The following is a 12,116-nucleotide window of genomic DNA, read 5'->3' as shown; positions in this document are numbered from 1 at the left end:
GTTACAAAATGAAACAAAAAAAATCAATCTGTATCACAGCTTGACTAAAAGACGCGTATCTACTTATTATGCTCAACTCCATAAACATACAATTCAGTTATTGAAAAAGTTGCACTTTTTAGCGTACGATTTGCAAGATTATTTTTTTTCGCGTCATAAAGAAATTACGTTAAAATACACAGAGTTGACATTTATTCAAGTTTGACAACCAATTGTTTGGTAGTCCAACAATACATACTGAAAATGATGTAGTTATATACTTGATTAAAAAAAATGATTAAAAACAACTGAGGGAATGCAGTTAGACAAAAAATATGTAGGTAAGTTGTCTTTTAGATATTGAAATTAGAGTTAAGTTAAGTTACATATAATATAGTACATCATTTTTCCATCTCCGGCTGTGAGATTTTAACACGGGATCTGTGTGATGACAGTCGATTCATGTAACCTCTGCTCCATATGGACCAATGACCAATTTATCGAAATTTAAGAACTTAACTCTACTGTTGATGTAAAGAGATAAAAAGTACATCACATAGCTTCTTTCCTTTTAAGAAGTTATAGTGTTGTGCTATTCCCTTGAATGGAAGCAAATAAAGGAGCTAATAGTATGTATTTTTTCTTACTGGTAAATACTGGACATGATCATTTAGCCTTTTTGTTTTCTTTCCATTCTTTTCTCTTTTTCACTCCGGTCATACTGATAATTTCTTGTACTTCTGATATTTGTATTTATAAAGCGAATGCATGAATTAATGAAGTATGCACTTTGGTCATTTCTTTTGAATTATTTGAACAACATCTCGGTATCAGCTTCATTTTACAGAATGAAAAAAAAAAACGATTTACACAAATAAAAATAGACTAGTGAAACAAGGTACTTTTGTTATTAAAATTATATCGAAAGGATTTGTAGCATCATAGATTGACTTTTTCTTTGGAATATGACTGTAATATAGGCCGCTGGACAAACAACTGCTGATACAAATTGATTGTCAGAATGCGTTAAAGAAGGATTAAATGTAAAGACCTTTAGTTCGATGGATTTAGAAATAGTGTGTCTTAAAAGAAAGAAAATGCTTAATTATATTGAAGAGTATGGGTGACAGGTTAAAATGGACGAGGTCTGGGTAGGATTATCCAAGAGAAACGTGCGGACCTTTTGTTTTAAATCATTACCAAAAGTTAGACTTATTTAAAAGTATATTCAAGCTCGTTTACCAACTTCAGGACGACACTTTTTGATATAGGATATATTTTGTTTCTAGGAAAGGGTGTTTTCTTTACATACAAATTGCTAAATTTCCTACAATGTATCGTGCATTAAAGGTTTGAATGCATCTTTCTGTTAGTGAATAAACATGATAGATTTTAAGAAGCAGAATGTTGCTTCCAAGAAGCGATTTGCAAAAACATGAAACCAATATCTACAGAGTAACTTCCCTGCTAAACTAACGTTATAAGGTTTCAGCTCTGGAGTTCCCAGTGAAGACATTAGAACTTTTACGTACAAAAATTGGATCTACAACGTTACAAAATGAAACAAAAAGTTTCAATCTAAGGCACAGCTGGACATAAAGACGCATATTTACTTATCTTCAACTCCATAAACATACAAAACAGTTATTAAAAACATCGCACTTTTTAACGAAGGATTTGCCAGATTTTTTTTTCTTCCGCTTAAAAACAACCCCACAATTTTACGCGATTAACTATTAAATGAGATATGGGGTTAACCTCATTCAGACAGCAACCCAGTGACAAAAATAATCAAAGGATCTGTACATGCACGTATGACGGAAATATAGCAAACAACTGAGGAAATGCAGTAAGACAAACAATATGTAGATAAGTTGTCTTTAAGCAATCGAAATTAAAGTTAAGTTAAGTTACATATAATATAGTACATCATTTTTCCATCTCAGGCTGTGAGATTTGAACACGGGATCTGTGTGATGACAGTCGATTCATGTTACCTCTAATCCATATGAACCAATGACCAATTTATTAAAATTTAAGAAGTTAACTGTACTGTTGATGTAAAGAGATAAAAAGTACATCACATAGCTTCTTTCCTTTTAAGAAGTTATAGTGTTGTGCTATTCCCTTGAATGGAAGCAAGTACAGGAGCTAATAGTATGTATTTTTTCTTGCTGGTAAATACTGGACATGATCATTTAGCCTTTATGTTTTCTTTCCATTCTTTTCTCTTTTTCAGTCCGGTCATACTGATAATTTCTTGTAGTTCTGGTATTTGTATTTATAAAGCGAATGCATGAATTTATGAAGTATGCATTACGGTCATTTCTTTTTAATTATTTGAACAACATCTCGGTATCAGCTTCATTTTACAGAATGAAAAAGAAAACGATTTACACAAATAAAAATAGACAAGTGAAACAAGGTAATTTCGTTATCAAAATTATTGTTTTATATCAAAAGGATTTGAAGTATCATATATTGACTTTTTCTTTGGAATATGACTGTTATATAGGCCGCTGGACAAACAACTGCTGATACAAATTGATTGTCAGAATGCGTTAAAGAGGGATTAAATGTAAAGAACTTTAGTGTTATGAATTTAGAAATGGGGTGTCTTAAAAGAAAGAAAATGCTTAATTATATTGAAGAGTATGGGTGACAGGTTAGAGAGGACGAGGTCTGGGTAGGATTATCCAAGAGATACGTGCGGACCTTTTGTTTTAAGTCATTACCAAAAGTAAGACTTGTTTTAAAAGTATATTCAAACTCGTTTACCAACTTCATGACAACACGTTTTGATATAGGATATATTTTGTTTCTAGGAAAGGGTGTTTTCTTTACATAGAAATTGCAAAATTTCCTACTATGTATCGTGCATTAAAGGTTTGAATGCATTTTACTGTCAGTGAAAAAACATGATATATTTTAAGAAGCAGGAACTCTACATGCACGTATGACGGAAATATAGCAAACAACTGAGGGAATGCAGTAAGACAAACAATATGTAGGTTAGTTGTTTTTAAGAATTGAAATTAAAGTTAAGTTAAGTTACATATAATATTGTACATTATTTTTCCATCTCGGGCTGTGAGATTTGAACACGGGATCTGTGTGATGACAGTCGATTCATGTAACCTCTGCTCCATATGGACCAATGACCAATTTATTGAAATTTAAGAACTTAACTCTACTGTTGATGTAAAGAGATAAAAAGTACATCACATAGCTTCTTTCCTTTTACGAAGTTATACTGTTGTGCTATTCCCTTGAATGGAAGCAAAGAAAGGAGCTAATAGTATGTATATTTTCTTGCTGGTCAATACTGGACATGATCATTTAGCCTTTTTGTTTTCTTTCCATTCTTTTCTCTTTTTCACTCCGGTCATACTGATAATTTCTTGTACTTCTGATATTTGTATTTATAAAGCGAATGCATGAATTAATGAAGTATGCACTTTGGTCATTTCTTTTTAATTATTTGAACAACATCTCGGTATCAGCTTCATTTTACAGAATGAAAAAGAAAACGATTTACACAAATAAAAATAGACAAGTGAAACAAGGTAATTTCGTTATAAAAATTATTGTTTTATATAGAAAGGATTTGTAGCATCATATATTGACTTTTTCTTTGGAATATGACTGTAATATAGGCCGCTGGACACACAACTGCTGATACAAATTGATTGTCAGAATGCGTTAAAGAAGGGATGAAAAATAAAGACCTTTAGTGTGATGGATTTAAAAACGGGGCGTCTTAAAAGAAAGAAAATGCTTAATTATATTGAAGAGTATGGGTGACAGGTTAGAGAGGACGAGGTCTGGGTAGGATTATCCAAGAGATACGTGCGGACCTTTTGTTTTAAGTCATTACCAAAAGTAAGACTTGTTTTAAAAGTATATTCAAGCTCGTTTACCAACTTCATGACAACACGTTTTGATATAGGATATATTTTGTTTCTAGGAAAGGGTGTTTTCTTTACATAAAAATTGCAAAATTTCCTACAATGTATCGTGCATTAAAGGTTTGAATGTATTTTTCTGTTAGTGAATAAACATGATATATTTTAAGAAGCAGGATGTTGCTTCCAAGAAGCGATTTGCAAAAACATGAAACCAATATCTACAGAGTAACTTCCCTGCTAAACTAACGTTATAAGGTTTCAGCTCTGGAGTCCCCAGTGAAGACATTAGAATTTTTACGTAAAAAAATTGGATGTACAACGTTACAAAATGAAACAAAAAGTTTCAATCTGAAGCACAGCTTGACAAAAAGACGCATATTTACTTATCCTCAACTCCATACACATACAAATCAGTTATTAAAAACGTCGCACTTTTTAACGAAGGATTTGCCAGATTTTTTTTCTTCCGCTTAAAAAAAACCCCCACAATTTTACGCGATTAACAATTAAATGAGATATGGGGTTAGCCTCATTCAGACAGCAACCCAGTGACAAAAATAATCAAAGGAACTGTACATGAACGTATGACGGAAATATAGCAATCAACTGAGGGAATGCAGTAAGACAAACAATATGAAGGTTAGTTGTCTTTAAGAAATTGAAATTAAAGTTAAGTTAAGATACATATAATATAGTACATCATTTTTCCATCTCCGGCTGTGAGATTTGAACTCGGGATCTGTGTGATGACAGTCGATTCATGTTACCTCTGCTCCATATGGACAAATGCCCAATTTATTGAAATTTAAGTACTTAACTCTATAGTTGATGTAAGGAGAAAAAAGTACATCACATAGCTTCTTTCCTTTTAAGAAGTTATAGTGTTGTGCTATTCCCTTGACTGGAAGCAAATAAAGGAGCTAATAGTATGTATTTTTTCTTGCTGGTCAATACTGGACATGATCATTTAGCCTTTTTGTTTTCTTTCCATTCTTTTCCCTTTTTCAGTCCGGTCATACTGATAATTTCTTGTACTTCTGATATTTGTATTTATAAAGCGAATGCATGAATTAATGAAGTATGCACTTTGGTCATTTCTTTTTAATTATTTGAACAACATCTCGGTATCAGCTTCATTTTACAGAATGAAAAAGAAAACGATTTACACAAATAAAAATAGACAAGTGAAACAAGGTAATTTCGTTATAAAAATTATTGTTTTATATAGAAAGGATTTGTAGCATCATATATTGACTTTTTCTTTGGAATATGACTGTAATATAGGCCGCTGGACAAACAACTGCTGATACAAATTGATTGTCAGAATGCGTTAAAGAAGGGATGAAAAATAAAGACCTTTTGTGTGATGGATTTAGAAATGGGGCGTCTTAAAAGAAAGAAAATGCTTAATTATATTGAAGAGTATGGGTGACAGGTTAGAGAGGACGAGGTCTGGGTAGGATTATCCAAGAGATACGTGCGGACCTTTTGTTTTAAGTCATTACCAAAAGTAAGACTTGTTTTAAAAGTATATTTAAGCTCGTTTACCAACTTCATGACAACACGTTTTGATATAGGATATATTTTGTTTCTAGGAAAGGGTGTTTTCTTTACATAAAAAATGCAAAATTTCCTACAATGTATCGTGCATTAAAGGTTTGAATGTATTTTTCTGTTAGTGAATAAACATGATATATTTTAAGAAGCAGGATGTTGCTTCCAAGAAGCGATTTGCAAAAACATGAAACCAATATCTACAGAGTAACTTCCCTGCTAAACTAACGTTATAAGGTTTCAGCTCTGGAGTCCCCAGTGAAGACATTAGAATTTTTACGTAAAAAAATTGGATGTACAACGTTACAAAATGAAACAAAAAGTTTCAATCTGAAGCACAGCTTGACAAAAAGACGCATATTTACTTATCCTCAACTCCATACACATACAAATCAGTTATTAAAAACGTCGCACTTTTTAACGAAGGATTTGCCAGATTTTTTTTTCTTCCGCTTAAAAAAAAACCCCACAATTTTACGCGATTAACAATTAAATGAGATATGGGGTTAGCCTCATTCAGACAGCAACCCAGTGACAAAAATAATCAAAGGAACTGTACATGAACGTATGACGGAAATATAGCAATCAACTGAGGGAATGCAGTAAGACAAACAATATGAAGGTTAGATGTCTTTAAGAAATTGAAATTAAAGTTAAGTTAAGTTACATATAATATAGTACATCATTTTTCCATCTCCGGCTGTGAGATTTGAACTCGGGATCTGTGTGATGACAGTCGATTCATGTTACCTCTGCTCCATATGGACCAATGACCAATTCATTGAAATTTAAGTACTTAACTCTATAGTTGATGTAAGGAGAAAAAAGTACATCACATAGCTTCTTTCCTTTTAAGAAGTTATAGTGTTGTGCTATTCCCTTGACTGGAAGCAAATAAAGGAGCTAATAGTATGTATTTTTTCTTGCTGGTCAATACTGGACATGATCATTTAGCCTTTTTGTTTTCTTTCCATTCTTTTCCCTTTTTCAGTCCGGTCATACTGATAATTTCTTGTACTTCTGATATTTGTATTTATAAAGCGAATGCATGAATTAATGAAGTATGCACTTTGGTCATTTCTTTTTAATTATTTGAACAACATCTCGGAATCAGCTTCATTTTACAGAATGAAAAAAAAAACGATTTACACAAATAAAAATAGACAAGTGAAACAAGGTAATTTCGTTATAAAAATTATTGTTTTATATAGAAAGGATTTGTAGCATCATATATTGACTTTTTCTTTGGAATATGACTGTAATATAGGCCGCTGGACAAACAACTGCTGATACAAATTGATTGTCAGAATGCGTTAAAGAAGGGATGAAAAATAAAGACCTTTAGTGTGATGGATTTAGAAATGGGGCGTCTTAAAAGAAAGAAAATGCTTAATTATATTGAAGAGTATGGGTGACAGGTTAGAGAGGACGAGGTCTGGGTAGGATTTTCCAAGAGATACGTGCGGACCTTTTGTTTTAAGTCATTACCAAAAGTAAGACTTGTTTTAAAAGTATATTCAAGCTCGTTTACCAACTTCATGACAACACGTTTTGATATAGGATATATTTTGTTTCTAGGAAAGGGTGTTTTCTTTACATAAAAAATGCAAAATTTCCTACTATGTATCGTGCATTAAAGGTTTGAATGTATTTTTCTGCCAGTGAATAAACATGATATATTTTAAGAAGCAGGATGTTGCTTCCAAGAAGCGATTTGCAAAAACATGAAACCAATATCTACAGAGTAACTTCCCTGCTAAACTAACGTTATAAGGTTTCAGCTCTGGAGTCCCCAGTGAAGACATTAGAATTTTTACGTAAAAAAATTGGATGTACAACGTTACAAAATGAAACAAAAAGTTTCAATCTGAAGCACAGCTTGACAAAAAGACGCATATTTACTTATCCTCAACTCCATACACATACAAATCAGTTATTAAAAACGTCGCACTTTTTAACGAAGGATTTGCCAGATTTTTTTTCTTCCGCTTAAAAAAAAACCCCACAATTTTACGCGATTAACAATTAAATGAGATATGGGGTTAGCCTCATTCAGACAGCAACCCAGTGACAAAAATAATCAAAGGAAATGTACATGAACGTATGACGGAAATATAGCAATCAACTGAGGGAATGCAGTAAGACAAACAATATGAAGGTTAGTTGTCTTTAAGAAATTGAAATTAAAGTTAAGTTAAGTTACATATAATATAGTACATCATTTTTCCATCTCCGGCTGTGAGATTTGAACTCGGGATCTGTGTGATGACAGTCGATTCATGTTACCTCTGCTCCATATGGACCAATGACCAATTTATTGAAATTTAAGTACTTAACTCTATAGTTGATGTAAGGAGAAAAAAGTACATCACATAGCTTCTTTTCTTTTAAGAAGTTATAGTGTTGTGCTATTCTCTTGACTGGAAGCAAATAAGGGAGCTAATAGTATGTATTTTTTCTTGCTGGTCAATACTGGACATGATCATTTAGCCTTTTTGTTTTCTTTCCATTCTTTTCCCTTTTTCAGTCCGGTCATACTGATAATTTCTTGTACTTCTGATATTTGTATTTATAAAGCGAATGCATGAATTAATGAAGTATGCACTTTGGTCATTTCTTTTTAATTATTTGAACAACATCTCGGTATCAGCTTCATTTTACAGAATGAAAAAGAAAACGATTTACACAAATAAAAATAGACAAGTGAAACAAGGTAATTTCGTTATAAAAATTATTGTTTTATATAGAAAGGATTTGTAGCATCATATATTGACTTTTTCTTTGGAATATGACTGTAATATAGGCCGCTGGACAAACAACTGCTGATACAAATTGATTGTCAGAATGCGTTAAAGAAGGGATGAAAAATAAAGACCTTTAGTGTGATGGATTTAGAAATGGGGCGTCTTAAAAGAAAGAAAATGCTTAATTATATTGAAGAGTATGGGTGACAGGTTAGAGAGGACGAGGTCTGGGTAGGATTATCCAAGAGATACGTGCGGACCTTTTGTTTTAAGTCATTACCAAAAGTAAGATTTGTTTTAAACGTATGTTCAAGCTCGTTTACAAACTCCAGGACAACACTTTTTGATATAGGATATATTTTGTTTCTAGGAAAGGGTGTTTTCTGTACATAAAAATTGCAAAATTTCCTACAATGTATCGTGCATTAAAGGTTTGAATGCATCTTTCTGCCAGTGAATAAACATGATATATTTTAAGAAGCAGGATGTTGCTTCCAAGAAGCGATTTGCAAAAACATGAAACCAATATCTACAGAGTAACTTCCCTGCTAAACTAACGTTATAAGGTTTCAGCTCTGGAGTCCCCAGTGAAGACATTAGAATTTTTACGTACAAAAATTGGATGTACAACGTTACAAGATTAAACAAAAAGTTTCAATCTGAAGGACAGCTTGACAAAAAGACGCACATTTACTAATCCTCAACTCCATAAACATACAAATCAGTTATTAAAAACGTCGCACTTTTTAACGAAGAATTTGCCAGATTTTTTTCTTCCGCTTCAAAAAAAACCACAATTTTACGAGATTAACAATTAAATGTGATATGGGGCTTACCTCATTCAGACAGCAACCCAGTGACAAAAATAATCAAAGGAACTGTACATGCACGTATGACGGAAATATAGCAAACAACTGAGGGAATGCAGTAAGACAAACAATATGTAGGTTAGTTGTCTTTAAGAAATTGAAATTAAAGTTAAGTTAAGTTACATATAATATAGTACATCATTTTTCCATCTCCGGCTGTGAGATTTGAACACGGGATCTGTGTGATGACAGTCGATTCATGTTACCTCTGCTCCATATGGACCAATGACCAATTTATCAAAATTTAAGAACTTAACTCTACTGTTACTGTAAAGAGATAAAAAGTAAATCCCATAGCTTCTTTCCTTTTAAGAAGTTATAGTGTTGTGCTATTCCCTTGAATGGAAGCAAATAAAGGAGCTACTGATAGTATGTATTTTTTCCTGCTGGTAAATACTGGACATGATCATTTAGCCTTTTTGTTTTCTTTCCATTCTTTTCTCTTTTTCAGTCCGGTCATACTGATAATTTCTTGTACTTCTGATATTTGTATTTATGAAGCGAATGCATGAATTAATGAAGTATGCACTTTGGTCATTTCTTTTTAATTCTTTGAACAACATCTCGGTATCAGCTTCATTTTACAGAATGAAAAAGAAAACGATTTACACAAATAAAAATAGACAAGTGAAACAAGGGTACTTTCGTTATTAAAATTATTGTTTTATATCGAAAGGATTTGTAGCATCATATATTGACTTTTTCTATGGAATATGACTGTAATATAGGCCGCTGGACAAACAACTGCTGAAACAAATTGATTGTCAGAATGCGTTAAAGAAGGATTAATTTTAAAGACCTTTAGTGTGATGGATTTAGAAATGGTGTGTCTTAAAAGAAAGAAAATGCTTAATTAGATTGAAGAGTATGGGTGACAGGTTAAAGACGACGAGGCCTGGGTAGGATTATCCAAGAGATACGTGCGGACCTTTTGTTTTAAGTCATTACCAAGAGTAAGATTTGTTTTAAACGTATGTTCAAGCTCGTTTACAAACTCCAGGACAACACTTTTTGATATAGGATATATTTTGTTTCTAGGAAAGGGTGTTTTCTGTACATAAAAATTGCAAAATTTCCTACAATGTATCGTGCATTAAAGGTTTGAATGCATCTTTCTGCCAGTGAATAAACATGATATATTTTAAGAAGCAGGATGTTGCTTCCAAGAAGCGATTTGCAAAAACATGAAACCAATATCTACAGAGTAACTTCCCTGCTAAACTAACGTTATAAGGTTTCAGCTCTGGAGTCCCCAGTGAAGACATTAGAATTTTTACGTACAAAAATTGGATGTACAACGTTACAAAATTAAACAAAAAGTTTCAATCTGAAGCACAGCTTGACAAAAAGACGCACATTTACTAATCCTCAACTCCATAAACATACAAATCAGTTATTAAAAACGTCGCACTTTTTAACGAAGAATTTGCCAGATTTTTTTCTTCCGCTTCAAAAAAAACCACAATTTTACGAGATTAACAATTAAATGTGATATGGGGCTAACCTCATTCAGACAGCAACCCAGTGACAAAAATAATCAAAGGAACTGTACATGCACGTATGACGGAAATATAGCAAACAACTGAGGGAATGCAGTAAGACAAACAATATGTAGGTTAGTTGTCTTTAAGAAATTGAAATTAAAGTTAAGTTAAGTTACATATAATATAGTACATCATTTTTCCATCTCCGGCTGTGAGATTTGAACACGGGATCTGTGTGATGACAGTCGATTCATGTTACCTCTGCTCCATATGGACCAATGACCAATTTATCAAAATTTAAGAACTTAACTCTACTGTTACTGTAAAGAGATAAAAAGTAAATCCCATAGCTTCTTTCCTTTTAAGAAGTTATAGTGTTGTGCTATTCCCTTGAATGGAAGCAAATAAAGGAGCTACTGATAGTATGTATTTTTTCCTGCTGGTAAATACTGGACATGATCATTTAGCCTTTTTGTTTTCTTTCCATTCTTTTCTCTTTTTCAGTCCGGTCATACTGATAATTTCTTGTACTTCTGATATTTGTATTTATGAAGCGAATGCATGAATTAATGAAGTATGCACTTTGGTCATTTCTTTTTAATTCTTTGAACAACATCTCGGTATCAGCTTCATTTTACAGAATGAAAAAGAAAACGATTTACACAAATAAAAATAGACAAGTGAAACAAGGGTACTTTCGTTATTAAAATTATTGTTTTATATCGAAAGGATTTGTAGCATCATATATTGACTTTTTCTATGGAATATGACTGTAATATAGGCCGCTGGACAAACAACTGCTGAAACAAATTGATTGTCAGAATGCGTTAAAGAAGGATTAATTGTAAAGACCTTTAGTGTGATGGATTTAGAAATGGTGTGTCTTAAAAGAAAGAAAATGCTTAATTAGATTGAAGAGTATGGGTGACAGGTTAAAGACGACGAGGCCTGGGTAGGATTATCCAAGAGATACGTGCGGACCTTTTGTTTTAAGTCATTACCAAGAGTAAGATTTGTTTTAAACGTATGTTCAAGCTCGTTTACAAACTCCAGGACAACACTTTTTGATATAGGATATATTTTGTTTCTAGGAAAGGGTGTTTTCTGTACATAAAAATTGCAAAATTTCCTACAATGTATCGTGCATTAAAGGTTTGAATGCATCTTTCTGCCAGTGAATAAACATGATATATTTTAAGAAGCAGGATGTTGCTTCCAAGAAGCGATTTGCAAAAACATGAAACCAATATCTACAGAGTAACTTCCCTGCTAAACTAACGTTATAAGGTTTCAGCTCTGGAGTCCCCAGTGAAGACATTAGAATTTTTACGTACAAAAATTGGATGTACAACGTTACAAAATTAAACAAAAAGTTTCAATCTGAAGGACAGCTTGACAAAAAGACGCACATTTACTAATCCTCAACTCCATAAACATACAAATCAGTTATTAAAAACGTCGCACTTTTTAACGAAGAATTTGCCAGATTTTTTTCTTCCGCTTCAAAAAAAAACACAATTTTACGCGATTAACAATTAAATGTGATATGGGGCTTACCTCATTCAGACAGCAACCCAG

This window comes from Mytilus trossulus, chromosome 1, assembly GCF_036588685.1.
Source record: "Mytilus trossulus isolate FHL-02 chromosome 1, PNRI_Mtr1.1.1.hap1, whole genome shotgun sequence".
In the NCBI taxonomy this organism is placed as follows: Eukaryota; Metazoa; Mollusca; class Bivalvia; order Mytilida; family Mytilidae; genus Mytilus; species Mytilus trossulus.
This window is presented reverse-complemented; position numbering follows the sequence as displayed.